This window comes from Stegodyphus dumicola, chromosome 5 (assembly GCF_044657685.1).
Source record: "Stegodyphus dumicola isolate Sdum_Otavi_A_Nest chromosome 5, ASM4465768v1".
Classification (NCBI taxonomy): domain Eukaryota; kingdom Metazoa; phylum Arthropoda; class Arachnida; order Araneae; family Eresidae; genus Stegodyphus; species Stegodyphus dumicola.
This window is the reverse complement of record NC_140772.1, coordinates 172193604-172217509: the sequence shown is the minus strand read 5'-3', so window position 1 is coordinate 172217509 and position 23906 is coordinate 172193604. Positions and strand designations below refer to the sequence as shown.

At 33.0% G+C, this 23906-nt stretch overlaps 1 protein-coding gene across 1 annotated transcript in view; it reads right to left on the bottom strand.

Annotated features, from left to right (window-relative positions):
• Alg12 (Alg12 alpha-1,6-mannosyltransferase) overlaps nt 1-23152 on the bottom strand; it is a 191244-nt gene extending 168092 nt beyond the window's left edge. The window contains exon 1 of the mRNA XM_085817381.1: nt 23000-23152. The gene's annotated coding sequence lies outside the window, so the exon portion shown is untranslated. The remainder of the gene's footprint in view (nt 1-22999) is intronic.
• Nucleotides 23153-23906: the final 754 nt, after the last annotated feature.

Here is a 23906-nt window from a genome sequence, read left to right as displayed (position 1 = left end):
AGACTCGAGCATAGCCGACTGAAAAGCTTCTGAACTATTAAGGAGTTGTTTTATATGATTTTTTTCTAAAATTTTGAGAAAGCTCTTGAAGTTCTTTCATTTCTTCTTCACACAGTCCTCTTTTCGGCATATTGGTACAAAAAAATCAAAATAATTCCTATAAAACTTACGAAAATAGGAAATATTCTACAGCAATGCAAAGCTCTGTTTACGATTCACAAATGCAGCTTTCCCGGATTCATTAGGCTACAAGAATGAAAGGGGGAAAATTGGGGAAACCGGATCCTTAACACAAAAACCTTTGAAAGAGATAAATGGCTAAAACCCCAGGAATATCAAATTTGACATTTCATCCCACACTTTCAGCCAGGAAAAAGACATGGCTACTAAAATGGATAACCCCACCCTTTCAAACAGACCATTCTATGGCCACTGTAATGGTCATCCCGCCCTCAAAGGGTTAACTTGGCAGGATATGTAATTTCCCAAAACTGGCAAGTAGAGAGCCATTGAAAATCCAAAAGTCGTAGAACAGCACCCCTTCGTGCATATAAAGTTGTAATGTGAGAGGCAATCAGCTGACTGACATTGATGACCCGATCTTCCTGACCAAATGCTAAATGTTAACTGTTTTGTAATCATATCCTGCAAATATTTGTTATGCAACTCACTGCAGATAAAATTCCCTATGGATGGTTTCAGCATATATATTTATTCTATGTATATATATATTATGCTTTCATTAGGAAGTATTTATCCAGAAATACGATTACTATCCCTACTTAAAAATGGGTTTTAACAACTTAGCAAATATTTCATTGCAATTTTTTTACAAATGGATTAAAGCAATTGTTTCCTTTAGCAATTTTGTAGCAAAATATTGTTAGAGAGATAATAATATTTGTTCATTTCAAAACTTTAGTTCTTATAGATTCTCAAAATCAACTCTTCATTTTATTTTAATTTTATATTTTTTAGATCAAATTTTCTTTCATTATTTTTCATATGTTTGATTGCTTCTGTTCTACATGTTTATTTATTTATTTATTTATTTTGGACTCAGCCTGCTAAAATGAAAATTACTATTATTATTAAATTTTTAAGCTTTTTTGCTTGTTTATGATTTTGATGTATAGTTTTTAGGAAGTGCTTAACCTGGCCTGACGGGTTTCAAAATTTACATTTGTTTTGGTGTATGTTAGTTTGCTTGTATTTGCAAGTTTTGTTTTTTGCAATGAATCTAGTCAAAATAACAATTTTCAAGTTTTTTTTACATTTTTGATACTATAATTCTGCATTTGCTTGCACTGTTTACTTCGGCTTGTAAAAGATGGACTGATAAAGGCAGATTACTTTGATCGTTTTCTGAGATTATTTTAAACTTTAATTTGTGTCTTTATTTGTTTAGAAAGTTATTTTATTTATTTTAAAATTTATTTTTTCTAAAATTTTGCTACATTAATATTTTTCATTTCAAAACTTTTGTTGCTCTAGTGTTTCAAATTTAAAGAACTAACTCCTCATTTTGTTTACTTGTGATTTGAATGGTATAATTTTTAAAAGTTTTTAACCCAGCCTGTGGGGTTTCAAAGTTTATATATGTAGGTCTGCTTGTATCAGCAATTTTTTTGGGAGGGGGGGGGCTCAGTCTACACAAAATAATTACTTTAAAATGCTTACGTTTTTGATACTATAATTTTGCATTTGTTTGCACTGTTTACTTCAGCCTGTAGAGGATGGACTGATAAAGATTCTTCAGAAAGAGGCTGATTTATTTACTTTTTTCATTGCACCAATCCTCTGATGATAACACAGCAAAAGATGTAAATTCCTTACTTCATATTTTATTTTGGCATGTTTTGCCACCTTTGTCTTGCCGTTTGTTGTGTTTTTATTATGTTTATTCCAAGTTGAATAATTTTAAGCATATTTTTTTATTTTATTTTGCATTACATATATGCACCTTGCACAAAAAAAGGGGACAGTCTCCCGTTCTACTGGGTCGATTGACGAAATTCAACTCATGTCTCGAAAGCACGACTTAAGATAAGTATTAGATGTATATATAGCATTGTTCTAATATAGGTATTTTGACACAAAATTGGAGATTTTTCTGAAATGGCATGGCCATTTTTTTCCATATTTCGATTCTACAATTCAAAATATGTCAAACTGCCAAATTTTGTAAAAAACGCAAGAGTAATTTTTAATAAATTAGCTCTCAAAATTTTAGCTCGTCAATGTTAATTGAATTTGATATATATTTATTAATATCTCTTTTTTTTTTTTTATTAAATTCCTTCTTCCAGAATTCAAAATTTAGGCTTAATCCAAACATAATTTGCCCATTTTTTTACGATTTATTTCTTAAATTTGTTTCGAAAAAAACTTTTGAATTAAAATCTATAAAAGCTTTGTATCATCTTAAAGAAGATAGATTTCTAAGCATACCTGCAAAAAATTAGAGTTTTTTATTCAAAACTTCCTAAGATATACTTGAATTTGTAAATTTACAATTTGGGGCGTTTTGAAATTTGGTGTATTTATTCTAAGCGATAATAAGGAAAATGTGGTTTACGCACTTTGTTAAAATGGTCTGAAAGTACAAACGATGACTTTTTTCCTACAATGAAAAAAAGGAAAAGAAGATAGATTGCTATGCATTAAGAAGTTAATTAAGTAAATTATTCTTGGTGCAAAGTGAAAAAAAAATGTGCCAAGGTAAATTTTTGAATTTCTCCGTAAATTTTGCACCAAATTTGACAAAATTTAACACTTAGGCATAATTTGAGTTGTAAAATCGAAATATGGAAAAAAAATTGGAAAAAAATTTCAGAAAAGTTGCTTTTGTGTCAAAATATCTATGTTAGAATAATGCTGCATTTAAATATAGTATATATATATTAAGTTATGCTTTTGAGACACGAAAAACGCACTTTGAATTTTGTCAATTGGCCCAATACAATGAAAGATATAGAAATGTTCGTTTTTTTTTTTTGTTGGCCCAGCGTACATACAGGCATAAAGCAAAGGAATTTTAAACAGTCATAACTGAGGAACCTTCCATGAATTCTTCTTTACCTTTGTTCAGTAAGTAAAAGGCATCAGGGAGTTTGATAATGAACTCTCATAAATTTTTTACTTAATTTTAATTTTATTTTAAATGGACAGGATTTATAAACAAAACTTCACAATATGGAGTAACGAGAAATACAGAAGAAGTCCAGCAGAATACACAATGTGGTGTGAAAATAGATGACAATATAGTCAAAAGTCTTTAATCCGGACTCGTCGGGACTTCGGACTATTATGTTTATTTTTATAAAAATAGTCTTGAATTAACATGCATAAAAGCGAAGGTGCCGGGGGACATTTACTCAAGTATCTTGTAAATTTTACTACATAAATTGGCTTTTCACTCAAAATTTCTAAAGAATCTTGTATTAGTAAAAATGCTTCACTCAGAATAAGTTCTTTGGTACTCTACTTTGGTTATAAATCCCGTCACTTCGCGGAACTCCCATTTTGGCCTAACTTTTTGCCAGTTTGGCATCCTCAATCTTACTTGAGTAAAAGACGAAACACCTTCCCATTTATTAATTATTGTTCATTGAACGGGAGTTGGTTTGTTCCCCTTGAAAAGTCAACTAATTTCTGATCAATAGTGATAATTACTTGTTTTTTCAATTTCATTTTCAAAGTTTAAAATTTTGTTAATCATGATTTAAATTCAAATCCCCTTAAAATATTTTTTCATGATTTACATACAAGTTACTTTAAAACACAATTTTTGGAATAAAACTTCCTACATATGGGTACCCTCTTTTTTGATACATTCTACTAAATTTATATTAGGAGATAATATAATTAATATTTAGGAAATAAATTATTATCTTAATTTATAGCTATTGCACAAGTATTAGAAAAACTTGTTTTCGAACTCAGTGAATTTTAGATTATTCAATATTTATTAAATTATATATGTACACTGTGTTGGGAGGGAAGAGACAGTTCATATCTCTATCATTAGAGGGCCAATTGACGAAATTCAACTTGTGTTTTTCATGTCTCGAAAGCACGACTTAGGATATGCATTAGATTTATACAGTCAAAAGTCGTTAATCCGGACTCGTCGGGATTTCGGTGTTTCCGGATTATCGATTTTTCCGGATTATAGATCATCAGTTTAAATCTGGTAAGATGGCATGCAGAAATTACAAAATTAAAAATATGAAACCGTAATTTATAAAATAATGAGCAATTATGATCTAAAGGGTATCAAAATTTACAAAAAAAAAAAAAAAAAAGCTTAATATTTATTTGTTTACTTTATTAAACATTTCTTTCAACGCGCGCATGCGTAAAGCATACATTATGCATAGCCGAAATTAGAAAATTGCAACCAGAAAACTATTTGATTTGTATTCGTGATATTTATAACGATGAGGAATTTGATTTAAATGATATCAAAGACTAAGTACATCGAGATGAAATACTACATTTAATAAGGAATTATAATCCAAATAAAATAAAAGCATCTGCCCTGAAGATAACGATAGTGTTGACAGATCAACTTCCAGTTCATTGCGCGCCGCCACGTCCCCCCCCCCCACGCAGAGCAGCGTGAAATTATTGATAAACAGATTTCGGAACGGTTAGATAAACAAAGGATATGCCTTTATCCATTTTTTGGAGCAATTCCACTTTTTGTTTGATGGACATCGAAACATACTTTCGTTTTCGTAGATCCTTTGGGAGCTCCAGCATCGGAAATTCTATTTGACATAATCGAAAGTTCAAGCTTACTTTTATAAAATTGCTCTTACAGTCTGCAAAAAATAATAAGCCGGATCCAATTCGAAGATTAAGGAACAACGCAATCATCAACATTAACTGAAATAGACAATTAGATAATTTTAGCTTATACACATTATACGCGCAGCGAAAACGTATTCTGCGCTTGTGCACACGCAAATGCGCAGTCGTAAAGGTCTTATGCACACACTTAAACGCCTATGCGCATGCGTCAACGCGGCGCATGCGCAGAAAGTTTTTAGCTTTGAGGTCCGGATTATAGATCATTCCGGATTATGGGTGTCCGAATTAACGACTTTTGACTGTATTATCAAACTATTTTTCTTTAAAGATGAGGATAGACATACTGTAACTGTAAGAGACAAGAGTTACTATGCACACCTTGACACCAAATGTGGGATACTGTACAGCAAATGAAAGATATACACAGTACAAAGTCCGAAATCCAGACATATATACAATATTTGGAATGATCTAAAATCCAAACCTCTGGATCAAGAGCAATTTTTTTGTTAAACACTTGCACATTTGATTTTTTTCCAAAACAGATTCCCGAATCTTAGTTTCCCTTCAACAATGATGCCAACCTGCCAAATCATTACTTGTTATTTTTTGATTTCATCACCGCATGAGACCAGATAACTCTGCTGCATGTTGATGAAGAGAAATTTAACAGAAATTTCTTTCCATATGCATAAAATAGATCTTGTAATTGATACTCATTGGCCAAAACATTATATTTAGTACGGTTTAAATTGAGAAAAACTGATTCGTTATTCAGTTAAGCACACACTCAGGTTCAGACAGATATTACAAACAAAAAGTGGAATTTGGGGAGAAAGAGTAGCAGATGAAGATGGCATAACACAAAATTTTCTATTATGATCAATGTCACAAACATCAATCAACTAACAGATGAAGAAATCTGTAATATGATTCTAAAGCCAGAAAATAGCACGACCACTAGTGACAAAAGCGACAGAGAAGTTGTTTGGAATGAAAAAATTTCAACTGAAAATTTAGTGGGAATTCTCGGTGCAGCAATTACAGGACTTGAATAACTGAACAATGCAAACTTAGTAATTGTTGTAAATATAGTAAATCTTTTTAAGAATCTCATAATACCACATTCACACCTTCCAAAGATTATTAATAAGTTACATAGTCTGCCATATAAGGAGGCTGACATCTCTACCTTTTTGGATGCAAGGATTCACTCTCATGCAAGTAATTATTTTGAAATCTTTTCAAAAGCCTCATGTCTGCTATGGCACAATAAATAACCGTTTTGAGAATACTCTTCTGTTGATTTTCTTACAGTTTTTGATACGAGTTCAGGAGCTTCAGTGGCCAAATTTTCATTTGGTCTTGGGAATACTCTTCTGTTGATTTTCTTACAGTTTTTGATATGGGTTCAGGAGCTTCAGTGGCCAAATTTTCATTCAGTCTTGGGACCGTTGATTTTCTTACAGTTTTTTATACGGGTTCAGGAGCTTCAGTGGCCAAATCTTTATTCGGTTGGGCAAAAGAATCAGAAAATTGTTGGTTTTCATCTAACTCAATATCATGGGCATGTATATGACTCTAGGTGCTAAATATGATACTGAAATGCTGGTTTCACGACCATCTGGAAGTTTAACATAAGCATAATCTGGGTTAGCCTCAACGAGCCCTACTTCCCGCATAATAGGTTCATATTTAGTAGCTCGTGTATGGTTATTCATTAATACTGTTCCAGGTTGTGTTAACCATGTAGGTAAAGAACATCCACTGTATGATTTTCTAGCATGGATGAACAAATGTTCATGTGGTGTGACATTTGTTGCTGTACATAAGAATGATCTGATAGAATGCAAAACAGACTGAAGAACTCCTTCCCAATATTCAATAGTCATTTTCTTTGGTTTTAGTGCCAGCTGGATGGTTTTCCATATGATTCCATTGTACCTCTCTACTTGGCCATTTCCTTGAGGATTATATGCAGTTGTGTGACTTGTTGCTATACCAGGTGAAGTTATGAAAGATTTTTAACTCACGAGACATAAATGAAGATGTTCTATCAGAATGTATGTAAGCGAGCATCTAAAAAATTGAGAAAATATTTTGCAGGTGAGCAATAACAGTAGCAGATGACATATGAGTGCAAGGTATTGCAAAAGGGAATCTTGAAAACTCGTCCACAATAATAAGAAGGAACCGGTTCCTGGAAGCTTTTAATAAAAAGCAAAGAACTTTTGAAATTTAGATTTAGTCGTTCTAAAGGTGCAGTTGTTTCAATTAAGTGCCCTTCAGATCTACAGAAGTGAGGTTTTACTTCACTGCAGCATAAACATGAATTCACAGTTGCTCTAATTTCTTTTAGTGAAAAACACAAATTTTTAGATCCCATCCAGTAATACATTCAAGTTATTCCAGGATGAAGTTCATCTTGTAATGCCTTTAGATCTATTTAAGGTCTTACAGCTGCATTTATTCTTGATAAAGTGTCTGCAGTTTCATTTTTACTTCCGGGGCGATATATAATATCAAATTTGAAACAAGCAAGTTCTAACCGCCAACATATAATTTTCTCTTTAATTTTACTGCATCAAACATAAATGCCACTGATCTTTGATCTGTATAAACTTCAAAGTGCCTACCAATTAAATAGTATCTCGAGTTCGTAAAGATTCAACAATAGCATAAGCTTCTTTTTCAATATAAGAGGGCTTTTATTCTGAAGAGTTTAGTGTTGTAGAGAAGAAAGCTATAGGATAACCAGCTTAACTCAGGCTCACTGCTATTGCTAATTCAGAAGCATCAGTCAACTCTGAATGGTATATTGGCATGATTTACATAATAATCATTCTTCTGTCGAGATAGAATTCAAAGGTGATTGACCATCTCTTAGAATTTGTTCATTAGCAAATGTTCATGTAGCTCCTCAATTGCAGCTAAAGAAGCTTTGGCTATATCTCTCTTGAGGGAAATGAAGGCTTTGCATCTTTACTAAGGGGAGAAAGGTCCTTTAGTCAAAAGATTATGAATCTTCTCAGAAAAACTGGGAATGCAACGGCAGAAATTCGCAAACATTCATAGTATTATTTGCTGCAGAGATGCTATATCTCTAGGAATTGATAAATCCATCAGTGGTTTCAATCTGTTAGAATTAAGTTTCATTATATTATTAGATACAGAGTTAGTCCAACAATTTTACAGATTTCGTGGAAAATGCGCATTTTTGCTCATTCAAGGTTAGGTTATATTTTTTAGCTGCAGCCATAAATCTCTCTATTAGTTATTATTATGCTCAGCTTCATTCTTGTCACATATAGTTACTTCATCAAGATAGGGTCAATCAGCTTCATTCTTGCCACACACCAAATGGAACATGTAAAAATTGATGTAGTTGACTAGCAGTTTCAAATGATATGTAGTGTTTCTCTGATTTTTTTACAGGAACCTGATGATAAGCACTTCGAAGGTCAATTGTACTAAATATTTCATATTTTGATACCAGTGAAATCAACTCTTCAATTTTGGAAAGAAGGAATTTTGGGATTAATTTATATACTTTTGCAGCAACGAATGTTTTATCTACTTAAGTTTGTCTACCATCAGATTAAATTAGAGAACGATGACACAGGGGCCAGGAGATATATGAACAGTTGCTAATGAATAAATTCTAAGAGATGGTCAGTCACCTTTGAATTCTATTTCAACAGAAGAATGATCATTTGGTAAATCATGCCAATAAGAAAGCCTGCACAAAGGTTTTACATAATTAACATCTCTTTGTTAGTATATACATGGGTTTGCAATTTAATAGTAACTAAAGAACAACCTGTAATATATGAGTTTAGAGAAGATTTAACCATGGATATTCTACCAAAATATGGTTTCAGTTGAATTCAACATTTTATTACAAAACACTGATTTATAAAACTGAGGGAACTGCCAGTATCAATTAAGGCATTCAGCTGAAGTCTATTTACTAGGACTTTAGTTAACCTTTCAAGCAATGAGGAAGCATCGAAAGCTGATTGATAGTGTATAAATTTCACACCTTTTGATAACAGCCCTTTTTACCACATCCTCGAAATACTGCATCCCTAGCTGGGAAAACACTCTGCAAATGATGGCCTCTTCCACAAAAGAAACGTTTTCTGGAACGAATAGGAGTAACTACTGCCAAATGTTTATTATCATCATTTTTGTTCTTGTGGTGCTGGGAGTGGCTATGAGCATGTTGTGATCCTAGATACAGCTATGAGATGAACGTTAGCATTTTATAAAACAATATTTTATTCACACCACCAATAATATTAGCAGAAAAACGAGTACAGATGTGTGCGTCGGCGCCTTGTCCACTGACGTAGCAGTGGGGAAGGAGAGTGTGGAAGAGTGACTACAGCAGTACTCCTGAAGTAGAATGCATCACTATAAAGATCCTCCCCCCAGTGATGAAGGAAATGACGCAGATACAGGTAGTAACTAAATACTTAAATAGATGATGCAAAATAACACAATATAAAATTTCTTCTTAAACCAAAATCAAGGGATAATAATTTTTTACCATAAACCTGAATCGGTGTGCCATTCACGGCATTAAAAATTTGAATTGGAGTCTGTCTTTTTTTCATATTTATTAGCAGGAATTAAACTTGGTTCAGAAGCTCTGTTGATAGGAAAATTCACCTTTGATTTTCAATCTCGTATGAATACGAGACGTTGATGGCAGGATATATGTTGCCGCTACACCTGCCCATTGGCATTTTCCTGAAAATAACATGACGGTGTACACTTTTTTCCTTTTCATTTGAACTGCTGATGATACCAGCAAATGTCCAAAGCTGCTGTTGGTGAAGGACTTCAATGACAAGCAGATTGATTATATCGTTTACGAGAATGACTTCTCGACCTTCTTAAGGAATTTAATTTTTTACAGAGTTCTTTTAACTTCTCTAGAAGTCTAGATTCTATATTAATGGTAATATCAACATAGGAAGAATTTGAAACTGTGCTTACCTCGGATACAGTAACTTCCAAAATTCGATCAGCCACCTCTGGCATTTTATGGTGATAGTGGGGAAATGGATGACAGAATACATTGAACGTTTGCAGGCAATTGCTGTAAAAATAACTCTAACATAAGGGAGTCGGCAATAGTATGCGACTTGAAGTAGTGCTGCATCACACGAAGCAATTCGCTAGGCTTACTGTCGCCTATGCTCTAGCTTGACCATAAGCTTTTCTAATGAAATACTGTCATTTTCTAATAACTATTTTCAAATGTATGACTTGCTTTAGAACACATCGTTATTATTTAGTACAAGGTGTCTGAAATGGAACTATCACACTAGAACCATCATTTACTTCCAGAATACTATATTTATTTCCTACTACTGCAAAAAGTCAGCTACAGAATGTCACTAAATCATGTATACTGCTTTAGGCACCAATGTTGTATCATATGACACTGTGCAGATTTGGTACCAAAAGTTCAAAAACAATGACTATGACATTCAAGAAGGGGAGTGTTCTGGCCAGCCCATTGATGTTGATGAGGCCCGCCTGCCAGAACTTGTAGAAGGATCAGTGTCTAATTACTCAAGAGCTTACTAAAGAGTTAGTTGTTAATGCCATGTCCATTAGTTATACTATGCATTGCATTTACTTGACATACAAGTTCAATCACTTTGTGCTGCACGAGCTGACTCAAGTAGATAAGGACAGATGTGTTCAGGGGTGCACTAATCTTCTGAAATATCCCCGCAAAGAGAAAATTCTGGACCGCATCATCACTTGTGGTAAAAAGTGAATTTACTTCGACAACACAAACAGAAAAGGAGGTTGGTCTGCGCCCGGTGAGCCCATTGGCATAGATGCAGAACACAATTTGACTAACAAAAAGATAATGCTTTGTATCTGATGAGATTGCCATAGTATTACCCACACAAAGTATCTGGAAAAAGGTAAAACCCTCGACAGTAAGACATACAGTGAGATGCTAGTCCATGTTGATGCTGCTATTAAGGAAAAATGATGAACTGAGTTCCGGCACAAAAAGGTTATGCTCTATCAAGATAATGCAAGACCACATGCAACTGCATTCAATGGTTGGACTCTGTACAGACTCGAATGGGATCCTTTGCCATACCCACCATAAAGGCCCGACATCGTTCTTTCAGACTTCTATCTTTTGTCACACCTGCAGGTACATTTTGATGGTGCTATCTTCCATTCTGCACAGGACGTCCGAAATGAGGTTGGTCTGTTTTTGGACTCGTGCCCATCAAGTTTCTGGGCCAAAGGCTTTGAAAAACTACCAAAACCTTAGCAGAAAATCATAGATTTGGGTGGTGATTACTACAAGCACTAAAGGTACTGCTTTCATGTTTTTTTTTTTTTAACTTTATAAAGAATGTTTCTTGGTGGAAAACTTTCATTACAACCAGTTATTTCATTTCTTTTAGTAACATACAATGAATCTAGAACACTAATTGCATTATCATACAGTTTTGAATCATTAATATATAATACACACTTGCACATATGAAACTGCACAACAGCTGTAATTTTCTTTTCTCAGTTGCCTCCTTCACTTGCGTGAGGAAATTTTAAAATGTTATTTTCCAGTGCTTCCATTTAGATTATGCTCCAATCTTACTGGCTTCAAACGGGTTTCCATTTTGAAAAAAATGAAAAAAAAATAATAAAGCACATAGGCTGTTTTAGTTGATTAAACTGTTGTAAATATAGTAAATCATTTTCTTTAAGAATCTCAAAGTTTTTGCAGAGTCTTCTAGTCATGTTTTGGAACGATACAGTGTAGACCCTAGCTGAAAAGACCAAGTAGCAAATTCTCGCTAGGTCTTGAAAGAAAAGGATGACTGTAGAAGTTTTAAATAACCTTTTCATTTGAATTTAACAGAAAATACACTCGCTCGGTGCTCACAATCTACTACCCCTCGTGGCTAAGTAACTTAACTGAAAAATTAGATGTACAGTCACAATAAAATAATCTTGGCTACCCGACATGCTGTGACGTTATCTAAACCGCTAAATCAGCTGCACATAGCAAAGCCAAACCTCAAATTTCAATATAATCTAAAAAGAGTGGCTAAGCACCAACTATTCATGAACAAAGCTACTTCAAACACATGGCATAAATTCGAAACTATCTCTCCACTCTTAAAACCACTGCTTAACCCTTTTACAGGCAGTGGTAAATATCTTACCACTAAGCAATTTGTTTTCTAGCAGCATACGGAAAATTATTTACCAGCGCCCGATATCAGGAATATTCTTCTGGAACCAGAGCTTCACATTTTCTGTAATAGATGGCTGTAGAGGCTACGTAAAACGCAACATTTCTGCATTCATCCAGTTTACAAGCAAAATGGAAAGGGTAAGCATGTACTCTTTTCTTATTTTATTGCATCTTAAAGGTTTGATAGCTAAATTGTATTAGGCATTTAAAAAATATAGCGAAATATTTTGTTTTATACATATTTGAATTTGGTGGTAAATTATTTACCACGGCACGCTTAGTGATTTTAGAGGTGGTAAATAATTTACCATTGCCTGATAGAAACACAGTTTTACTAATATGTTTCGCTTTAGAAATAGCATTTTGTTTGGCATGGTACTTGATTTCTTTGTACATCTAATACTTTTATATTAGCATTTCAGTAATTAATTATTTCTAATATTAATTATAAATATTATGGAAAATATTTTAGCATTTATTTAGGATTAGATAAATATTTATGTATTTAGAAATTAGAATTAAAATATTACTTTAGAATGCTATAAAGGTAATATTTTGATCAGTATGTTCAAGTGATTTCAAAATATAAGTAACTATTTATATGTAATGAATATTATTTTAGGTAAACGCATTGAAGAAAAAAAAATAATCACCGAGGAAGCTGTAGAGCTTTATTTTGCACTGCCTTCAGATCCTGAAGATTCCGAAAAAGAACTCCCTCACGCAAGAACCGCAGGCTTTTCGGGAAATCCTAATTATGAAGGGAATCAATAAATTACCTTAGATTTGTACTGGTCTTCTGACTCTTTTTTTCAATAATCAAGAAATCTCGTCAATTATGCCAGCAAAGAGATTTAAAAAATATCCTTTCAAATTTGCATATCAATGGCAATCAAAAGGCTGTCCCTTGAAATGAGCCAGAATTTGACAAATTACAGTAAATGCGTTCTTTGATCACCCATTTATATAAAAATTCAAGAAAAATATTCAGAATTTAATCTATTGATGAAAAAATGGTAAAATTCAAAGGAAGGTCCACAATGAAGCAATATATGCCAGGGAAGCCTGTAAAAAGAGTTTATAAGATTTGGTCTAGATAAAACGCATCAATTGGTTACCTATATCAGTCTGAAGTTTACACTGGGAAAAAGACTTGAATTTAGGTTGAGAGTAGCTCGCAGCCTAATTGGAGGCTTCTCTAGTAAAAAATGAAAACTGCAATCAAACTGGGTATCAGCGAAAAAGGAAAATGCTATTCCAAGGGGAAATCCAAACAACTAATGTTAGAACACACATGCCAATCAGAGGAGAAAGTTACAGAAGATGCAAATATTGCAGCATAAAAGTAAATCAGAAATGCACCAAAGTGTTATGTTCAACATGTCATGTACCATTCTGTGCTGCTTCATGTTATAAATAAAAATTAAAATCAATAGAAGTAGTGCATTTGGTTATATTTATATCTGTAATCAATTTTATATTAATCATCGATTTTATATTATATGTATATTTAAATAATCAAGAATAAATAGTTTTCATCAAAAATACATGTTTATTTGTGATATTTTTGTAATTATGATTTTTTTCTTTTTCACAACTCAGTAAAATGCCATTGCTTATATCGAGCGGTGGTAAATATGTTACCACCCCTATTATAAACAACAACAACTGAATTCCAAAAATAGCATTTTTGGTCATAAATGAGCTACTTTTCCCTAATAGTTGCATAAAATATGAATTTTGAAAATAAATGACCTGGGCCCGATAAAGGGTTAAATACCGATTCCAAAGTAACTTAGATTAGTATACTACGTCATTAAAATTTATATTCTGGCAGGAAACTGAAATCAGAAGGGAAAAGAAAGTTTCTAAAATAAAAAATAATTCATTAGAATAAAATAAGGTCTTTATACTTTAATGAATTGCACATAAAACAGAACACTAAATGGTACATTGTGATAATATCATTGTATATAATGCAATTTAATTTTAGTACTGTCAATAACAATAAATAAGAATACCACAGTAACTGAACAAGAAATTCTGTCTACCTACACAATCAAAGAGAAAGTATCAGCATAAAATACAAAGCAAATTAAAAATCTTACACCAAAAGAAATGTTTAATAAAGCTACAAATTTTTTTTTTTTTTTTAAATTTTTGATTCCCTTACAAGTATAAATACTTCATACTTCATAAATACCTATTTTAAATTTTTAATATCTACATGTAATCAATCCTCTTAAACTAATGGTCTAATATCCAGAAAGGTAACACATCTGGAATTGCCAAAGTCCTGACGAGTCTAGATGTTGGACTTTGTATTGTATATATAATATACATACATGGAAACCTTGGATCATAAATGCCTTGCTTTGTGAATAAATTTTAAAATGTTCTTTCTTAACAAAAAGCACATTGGAAGACTGGCAATGTCTCAAGTTGGCAACATATGATTTTCAAAGGCATTTCAAGGTAACCTGTGTGCTGGGCCATAACATGGGTCTGCTGAGTGCTTGCCCAGGGATCCTAAAAGCATAATGGCCCCATGTTAATCCATTTATATTTCATTTACATTTAATTTCTGTAAGTGGTCATCGAAGGGGCAACAACACATTTGCTTGTCCATGAATGCATCACTTTAATATTTTTCAATGCTTAGTTCTCATTTACAAAGCCTATCAACAAATAACTTAGATAATCATGAATTTGACCCTGAAAAAACAATGGCCACATTGGGTTGCAGGTAGAGACTTGGAGTGCTTATTGACACCTAGGATGTTTTTTGTGTTTCATGATATATAGTACAAAGCCCGAAATCTGGACGTCCATTATCCGAAATGATCTAAAATCCGGACCTCAAAGCCAAAAATATTTTTTTTTTATTAATGCTTTAAGCATGCGCATTTGATTTTTCCTTCTATAATAAAATATGTGGAGATTTTCACTTAAAAATTCCGATTCTTAATTTCACTTAGGCACTAAATAAAATACCTCGTTATGGAAAAACAATCATGTAAGCATAAACTTGTTAATCTGGCTCCGTAATTGAGTATCTACTTGGCATACATCTCAAACAGAAAAATTCACCTATTTTATATACCCAATGCCCATTTGGCGAGTCACTATTTATTATATTTTGCTTTCATCATCGCATGTTTATCAATACATGAGACAGCTTCAATAATAACTTATGCTGTGATGTCTAAACTTTTTTTACATTAGCAATTGAACAACAAGAGTAAGGCAACCTTTTCTGCTAACATTACGCTTGGCGATGATTATAGATTTTTAAATGCTCTAAGAAATGTTGACGAGAAAAATTTAACAAAAATAGATTTCGCTATTAAAACTCACAGGCCAAAAGATTACATTTAGTGCTATTTTAATTAAAAATAACTGATATGTTATTCACCATAAACCTAGAAGCGGCGGCAGAATTTAGAAAAAACGAAATTTTTGGAATTTGGGGAAGCACTGAGCGGCAAAATTAAGGGATGAGAAGTTTTTATGATTTAGAGAAAGCGCTGGGATCCAAAGTTTAGGTGTGGTGAAAATTTAGAACTTAGGAAAGCACTTTGTAGCAGAATTTAGGACCCATAGAGACTGCACCAGGCAGTATCGAGCGTCGGCCCTATATAAAGCCTTAAGTATATGTGGGAGTTTATTCATTCAGGATTCGGATTAGTTTTAAGCATTTGCGAGAAATAAACATAGGTATAGTAAATAACTAATACAATTCAGGCTTAAATCAGCACGCAGTAGGAGCAAGACAAAATTTAGCGAAACAACTTGGCTTTCGTTGCAAATCTTGTGATACACAGCCAATAATGTATAACGGACTCTATTAAGCTAGGCAAAAATTATCTTTACTGATTCTAGGGCATTTCAATTAATGTAGCAAACTGCGCAGCTCCCTGATCTTCTAATTTGATCCAGCTTATTATTTTTTGCAAACCTATTATTATGGCAAGCTTGAACATTCGATTATGTCAAAAAGAGTTTCCAATTCTGGAGCTGCCAAAGGATGTACAAAGCGAAAGCATGTTTTGATGTATTAAACAAAAAGTGGAATTGCTGCAAAAAATGGATAAGGCCTATCCGTTTCAAAATTATGCAGAAGTATGGCATTGGAAAGACCACTATATACGACTCAAGAAAAAGGAACTTTTTGAATTTTTTGTGGAAACATCTTAAACAACTTACATTGAAAGAAATGTTTAATAAAGTAAATAAATAAATATTAAGCTTTTTTTTTTTGGAAATTCTGATACCCTTTAGATCATAATTGCGCACTTTTCCATTTTGCCGATGCAAGCGATAAAGTTGCGAAAAATGGTACAACCGATGCCAAACAGAATTTCCTTGCTGGTAACCTTTTACGCCTCATTTTCAAAACAAGTCGCAACCATTTCTTATGATTGTTTCTTTCAATACTGCCACACAATCACATAGAATTTTTACCAGATAGTTCAATTTTATGCCCTAATGCCATTCGCAGTATTTAAGTCAATTAGGATACAATCACACCGCTCAACCGAAAATATAGAAAAGGCAAAGTCAAGGGTTAAATTCATCAATTCTAATGAGAATGCGCTAGCGAAGTAAAGCACTGCGGTTTCACATAATTTCCGAGGAAGCTATTTGTAAGAATTGAAATAATTCTTTCATCTAAACTTGTCATCCAAATTAAGATTTAACTTGAAATTAATGTAGATAATTACTGAGAGAATCAGATTTTTGTAGCATAGTTTACATGAAATGTTTATCACTTGGAGTCACATGATATGAAACAGCAAATCAGGATGTAGTACCATGAAAGCATAGTAAATTCTTAAATTCATGTCTTTTTTCAAAATAAAAATTTCTTAGAACTAACATTTGTTAACATTTTTTATGTGTATATGGTGTGTGGTCGCCAATAAAGTCTGCTTGATGAGATTTGCACTGTCGAAACAAAAAAGTACCCATAATTGTTTATTTCATAAATTATGATTTCATATTCTTAATTGTATAATTTCTGCATGCCATCTTAGCAGATTTAAACTGATGATCTATTATCTGGAAGAATCCCAAATCCCAAATCGCCAAGTCCCGACCAGTCCAGATTTGGACTTTGTACTGTACCATGTTTGTAGGCAAAACCAAAGGCTAGAAAGTTAACACTGAAGAGATGGAGAAATTACTAAAGGATGGATTGGATTGGATTATTTAATTATGGCAAAGCACACGCGGGATATCTGCTTAAAGGGAGGGATGCCTTCGTGGAGGACTTTCTAAGGGCAACTGGGTCGTATACATGTTACACATGAAGAAAACCACGAAAACGCCCACGCAGCCAGCACGTTCACGGGATTCGAACCTCGGACTGAACTACCAGTGTTCAGCGTCTTTACCGCTCGGCTGCTGGTGGACAAATTACTATAGGACTATAATAAATAAACTTATTATAGCAACTTCCAAAGCAATGCCAAAAGATGACCGATTGTGGATAAAATGTCTTTAAAAGAATAGGGAAAAAAACAATATTAGTTTTCTGACCTGAGAAATTTGTGCATAATGGGGTAAGATACAAAGATTTCCCTAATGGTATCACATTGATAAAGCACTATCAGACCTCAAACTTAACATTTTCAATGATAATGCCATATCACACTTTAGAAATATTTCAAAATGTAGACAAAAACAAATCACATTGGACAAATTTTAAGTGAAACTGAGACTCGCTGAATTCTCTGGTAGAGTTGAGTGGCACTTAGAACAAATTAAAAATGGTGAAAGTGAAGAATCACCCGCTTTTTGGCACATTTTTAAGAATTGCACATACTCGGTATCCATGTACACATCGACCTATTTTCACTTAAATAGTCAAAGAAAATTGACAAAAGTCTAGTTCTTTTTACTCTTGTAAAAAGCGCCAAACAAATAAGTGGATGATTCTGCACTTTACCCTTAAAATCTTAAGTGACTGCACAATAAAGACCATTTCCTGATGATTTTATGGAATGAAATTTTGCATCAAAATTATAACTTTTTTACCATTTTCCTCTTATGCCATCTACTCTCCTTCATAAGGTACTTCAAAATTAAGTTTTCATCTATTTTACCTATTTAATATTGTGTGTGAAAAAAGTGACAAAGAGATTTTCTAGAACAAAAAAGATTTCAGTTTGAGAGTTCAGTGGGAATTCTCAACACAGTAATCACAAAACTTAAAACAATGGAGCTTTGTAACTGAACAATAATTTATATCTATTTACAAAATTAAAAAAAAAGCGCTATGACAAAAAATAAAATAACTAAGTTACATAAGAATTGCTTTATAAAACAAACAAATATTATTGAGCTTCTTTTGTAAATTTTAATTCTCTTAAGATCGCAATTATACTTTATAAACAGCTATTTAACTGAATTATAATTTTATAATTTCCGTATATCATCTTACTGAATTTAAACTGATGCTCCTAAATCCAGAAATTTCAAATATTTTAAACTGCCAAAGTCCTGCTAAGTTAGGATCTCGGAGACTATATTTAACGATTTACATTTTGCACTGTTGTAAAGTTTAAATAAACAATTATCTATAATCTGGAAACAAATTAATCTATTTTACATTAATTTTTGCGGGGAAAATTGCTTCAGTTTATGAACATTTCACTTGATGAATTCCTTTTGGGAACAAATTATATTTGCAAACCAAGACTTCACTGTATATAGAAAGTATACATTAAAGCGATTAAAAAAATGGCTAATCTTTGGATTATGGTAACTTTTTGGCGAAAATTTGGCGACCAGCCCTGCTACAGCAACTAGTTTTTTGTTTGGACACCATTTTGTTTTCACAAAGTAAAGGTTTTTTTTTTTTTTTTTTTTTTTTACTCAACATTTTTTTCCAACAATCTGCTAGCCGAATTACGCTTATGCTAGAACTTTTATGGAACTAAAGTGCTTAATCATGACGAAGATTAGGTGCAGAATTGGGCAAAAGTGCAGAATCGCAAACTGCTTGCCACGTTTTTAAGAATTGCACATACACGGTATCCATGTACACGTCGACCTATTTTCACTTAAAAAAAAAACATCCCAGAACTGCACAAAAATGGCATTGCGCACACTCTTGACTTTATCCATGTACACTGCTAAAGTCCTAGCTAGTAACCTTTAACGTCTTACCAAAATGTCACCAAACTACCTGTTACCATATTCCAAAGATTAGCTAAAAACGTGTGTAGCTTTCAAAAAAAAAGGGGGGGGAATTTATAATAAATCTTCCTAATAAACTGACATCCCAATAATATTACAAAGTAAAGCTGAGTTAAGAATTACACTGAACTGGAAAAAGTGTTTAATATAATTTATTGACTACAGTCAAAAGTCGTTAATCCGGACTCATCGGGACTTCGGCGATTACGGATTATTGATTCTTCCGTATTATAGATCATCAGTTTAAATCTCGTAAGATGGCATGCAGAAATTCTAAAATCAAAAATATGAAACCGTAATTTATGAAATAAAGAACAATTATGATCTAAAGGGTATCAAAATTTACAAAAAAAAAAAAGCTTAATATTTATTTGTTTACTTTATTAAACATTTCTTTCAATGTAAGTTGTTCAAGTTGCTTCGTTTTATGTGATAGTACTTTCTCTTTAATTCTATAACAAGACATAATTTCTTGTTCAGTTACAAAGTTCCGCTGTTCAAGTCCCGTTAATTGCTGTGCCGAGAATACCGACTAACTGGTCAATTGAAATTTTTTCGTTTTCACTAACCTCTCTGTCACATTCTTCATGTCTTTATCCATTTTTTGCAGCCATTCCACTTTTTGTTTGATGGACATGGAAACATACTTTCGTTTTATACGATCCTTTGGGAGCTCCAGAATCGGAAATTCTATATGACATAATCGAAAGTTCAAGTTTACTTTTATAGTATTGCTCTTACAGTCTGCAATAAATAATAAGCCGGATCCAATTCAAAAATTAAGGAACAACGCAATCATCAACATTAACTGAAATAGATAATTAGATAATTTTAGCTTATACCGTCCGTTATACATAAAACACGCACGCAAAAACGTATTCTGCGCTTGCGCACACGCATATGAGCAGACGTAAAAGGTCTTACGCGCACGCGTAAACGCCTATGCGCATGTGTCAACGCGGCGCATGCGCAGAAAGTTTTTAGCTTTGAGGTCCGGATTATAAATCATTCCTGATTATGGGTGTCCGAATTAACGACTTTTGACTGTATAATGTACAACCACATGATCACTCCTACTGGACAATTAAATTTCTAAAGAAAAAAGCAACAGAATAGTTATATTTCTAAACAGAAGAGTGAACAACAGTTCACTGACAGACAGAGAACACAGCTACAGTTTGATACAACTGTATTCGGTATCAGGTAGATAAATTTTCTGAACAAAAACAAAGATTAAATTAAATCTTCATTTGCTTCTTTTCAAGAGTCAGTTTTTGTTTTCTTGGTATTATTTAAAACATGAACTTTTATTAGTTGAGTGGGTAATCCATAAATCATTCTTTTCTCTTTACTCTCTTTTAGATACATTCTGAATTTTACATCGAACATTTTTCATTTCCTTGACTTTACAGAGCTTTCCAGTGGAAATTCTGTGAGGTTATCAAAGGTTCAAATCACTTTATGTTTCGGCTATGTGGGACTTGACGTCGAAAGGGACAATTCTCAGAACCCGCACAATTCCGGGAAACACACGTAGATAGGTTACCATTCTCTCTTACTACAAAGACTTGAACGCCAAACAGTAATCGATTATTGCTCAGATTGGGATCACGTGATCCTTCAGAAGCAGAACTTTCGTATGACTGGTTGTCTCTACCCTAGACCCGAGACATTTTCGGTGAGGTTTGAAAAAAATCCCGCTTAGCCGCAACATTGTATCCAAAGACAGGCGTGACTTCGCTTCAGGCAGGGCTCTTTTTTCTAGGAATCCTCCCATTTAAACCAGTGCTACCCGAATCTCGTTTCTCAGGAAAGTCCCGTCTAGCAGGGACTGTAGCCATTTGTGATAACCTCTTTACCCCTAAACACAGAGGTGGGGATCTGTATGACCGCACCAATATTTTAGAAGTGAGAAACTATTTATATGATTATTCTTTTCCTTTTCAGTACTTTCAAGTTGACATAAAATATAACTATTTCTATTTTTTTATTAAACTCTATCCATTAGTTTTTTTTTTTTTTTTTTTTTAATAATTTTAAAATTGAGCCACAGTCATACAGGCTTCACCTCTGCGTTCACGTTACTTTCACTAGCATTGGGGGTGGATGGCTTTATCACTATTTGAGTATCGAATGCGTAAAGGAACGTAACTCTAGATGTTTGACATATGTCTGTAGTATGAAAAAAATTAAGACAGAAATACGAAGTGAAATTTTTAAAAATGAAATGAAAAATGAAGGATCTTCCCTTTATGCACAGATAGAATAACTCTCATTTTATATGTGCCTCAAAAATTAAAAAGTGTTATTCTCATTTCTTCAATGCATCATTTGAAATCAGAAAACCTTGAAACTGGGAATCGAGAAATAATAAAATTTTACAATTTGACTAAAAGAGGTGTAGATGCATTGGATGAAAAATGTTTTAAACATTCTAGAAGTCGAAGAACAAGGCGATGGCCAATAGCCACATTCTTTAGGTTACTTGATGTAAGTGGAATTAATGCACATGTAACATATCAACGTAAAAAACTGATTTTGTGATGAAGTTATAAGAATTGGCGAAACCACATATGGAATGGAGGCTTCAAAACCCAACTGTGAAACAAAAATGCACATTCAGAGAGTGCTAGAAGTTTCCAGCGGAATCTATTCTAGCCCAGATGTAACTGTTACCCTTAAAAGCGTAAAATAAGCTTTCTTTGTCTCCTTAGACTAAGAAGAAAAACTACCTATCTATGGTTCAGCTGCAAGAATAAAATATGTAATGAATGTACCAAGACAATTTGTTAAAAATTGTGTTGAAAATGCTTAAAATAATATGCTGCAGTTTTTTAATATTCTTTATATATTGTACTTTTAATTTACTTTGTAAATAATTTTTAATGCATTAATTTTAGAGTTTTAAAAAGAATTAATTACTTCAATATAACAAGCAAACTGTATTAATGCTTATTTAACAACAATAGTACATTATTCTAAAATTTTATATTTTTAAAATGCATAAAATAGAGCGCTGTCTGAGAGATCCCTCCTCTGTGTTTACATAACAGAAAATGAACCTCTGTACTTAAGGGTTAAAGAGATATTTGCGACTACATTACTCATTACATCTCAGAAGAAGAATATTTAAAATACACTAAAAACACTAGCCACTCTATTTAGGAGTCAAGGATAATGCTTTAAGAAATGCCTCCCTAAAGTATGCTAATGCTCAACTAGTAATGCAGAAAATGGTTAATAAATAAGGTGACATTATCTTCAACCTTATTTTGCTCACAAATGTCTTCATGCATGATATGTTACTCATCAGAGGAGAAATACAAGTAAACTCAACATCAGCAAAAGCTCCTTGGATATGCAATCTCTTCGTATCCTTTGTGCCAACATACATGTATGTGTATGGTGGAGACTATGTGTATGTGCGTATACTAAAGGCTTAAACACACATTCATTTTTCTGAATCTAGAGATTCATCCTTTCTATATTTTCTAGTAAACTAATATTTACAAGTAAATCAAAAATGATTACAAATATAAAAAGTTATTTCAAATTCAATAATGTTTAAACTTTCCATTTAAGATATATAACGCAATCTGATATCAAAAAAGCAGATTTTCATCTTTAGTAATGCATAGAAATAAAAAAAGTTACACAAGTTTATGCAGCATAAATTTTAACCGAATTTTATTATGAGAAAAAATAAATATGATCAAAATTAGAGCTCACTTATTAGAAACATAATGTTTTTTTTTTTTTTTTTTTTTGAAAATAACAGTATTTTGATTGCGTCGGTAGTCTACTGTATTCAAGAAAATAAAAAGAGGATTACAACTAACACTAGAGCTGGAGCAAACCGCATGTATTCGTTACTGAGTAACGGGTACATCGGTTGACTCGAAGTACCGATTCGGTACTCACAAATTCATTTTGTTAGTCGCATCTGTTCGTTACTCGCATCTGTCGTACGATGCGGTTTGTTCGAGTACGAACGATGCGGGCTTATTCACAAAGCCTACAGACCGTTTCTTCTGCTCTTTGCTCCGATTGGTTAAAAGAGGTAGGGTTACAGAATCTAGTGCTTGGCGACTTTTGGTTCATCGCCTTTACAATTTGTATCTAAGCGTGGTGTACCAAAAAGTGAGCATAACCCACCGGAGAAACCGCAGCCCTGTGGTAACGAGCGCGAGAATAATTCTCAGACTTCTAGGTCGCCGGATCTATCCCCACTCGTAGCTTTTATAAACTCTGCTTTATACGGATTTATTTTTATTTTAACTTTATTGAATGACTTTGTCATTATTTTTCTTTTAGCATTCGGGTACGGTGTTAAAAATTAAACGCCTTTATTTTCTCTATTTTTGTTAATGTTGATTTTTCTTATTTTTATTTACTGGTTTGTACTCTTTGTAGTAGGTACCAGTAAGCAAGATTACGATCCAAGATCCCGAAAAGCGTTTCAATAGATATAGCCCATAATGGAATAAAATATAATTTTAGTTATACTTACTCGTAAAAAGAATAGGTATCCGACACCCTTAAATGTTTACTGAATGTTTTCATTAGGTTAATTTTTTAATATTCCTTTATTTGTATAAATTAATGCGCTATGAAAATTTACACAACAGGCTCTTCC